The 702-nt window shown below is 47.0% G+C and overlaps 1 protein-coding gene across 1 annotated transcript in view; it reads right to left on the bottom strand.

Moving 5' to 3' along the window:
* The window catches only part of LOC119590504 (acidic repeat-containing protein-like), a gene marked incomplete at its 3' end in the record, with an annotated part of 11582 nt that overhangs the window by 4449 nt on the left and 6431 nt on the right, over positions 1-702 (bottom strand). The window lies entirely within an intron of this gene.

Genomic DNA, 702 nt, shown 5'->3' with positions numbered 1-702 from the left:
AAGGCTCTCTTGATATGATAGCCATTAATAAATCTGGTGGAGGGAACGGCGCTTTGACAATCCCAGCACAGCCATAGGTGAGGAAGGGGAGGACAAGAGAGAGAGGGGGATTTCTAAACATGGCTGGAGGACGCGTTCCAAGGCTACGTAAGCTGGTGAAAGGAAATTATGTGGTCATCGCTCGACCACATAATCATAACCCCCCTCGAGACGATTCCCTTCCATCGTCTGCCTTGGTAAAAGGGTAGACTCAGATTGGTCTGATCAAAGTTGGTCTCCACTTGCTCCGGACTTCCTTGTTTTTGGTCTTCAGGTGGTGTTTACCCGGTGTCCTGGCGACGTTCTCACGAATGCTGTACTTCTATTCATCCTCTGCATTTACGCTTTCCTTACGTCCTCTTCTTTCTGGTCCTTGTTGATGTCCACACGTCCTCTCTTCATTCAACGCCATCTGACGTGACTGGTATCTGTAGCAGTGTCCTCCATCGGTACCGTATCAGGGATTTCGTGACGTTGTTCAGCAGCTGAACCAAGAGGATACACACACGGGCAAGAAGGCAGGAGGAAAAGTAAGGCGACAGAGGTGGGGAATGGATGTTAAGTGTGAAACACTAAGCTATTCGAAGATGCCATGTTTTTACGTTAAGTTTTTAAATAATTTCCTTTTTAAGGAGATATCTAAAATCTGGATTGTCTCGACAG

Source organism: Penaeus monodon, chromosome 27 (genome assembly GCF_015228065.2).
Source record: "Penaeus monodon isolate SGIC_2016 chromosome 27, NSTDA_Pmon_1, whole genome shotgun sequence".
Lineage (NCBI taxonomy): Eukaryota > Metazoa > Arthropoda > Malacostraca > Decapoda > Penaeidae > Penaeus > Penaeus monodon.
This window is presented reverse-complemented; position numbering and strand designations above follow the sequence as displayed.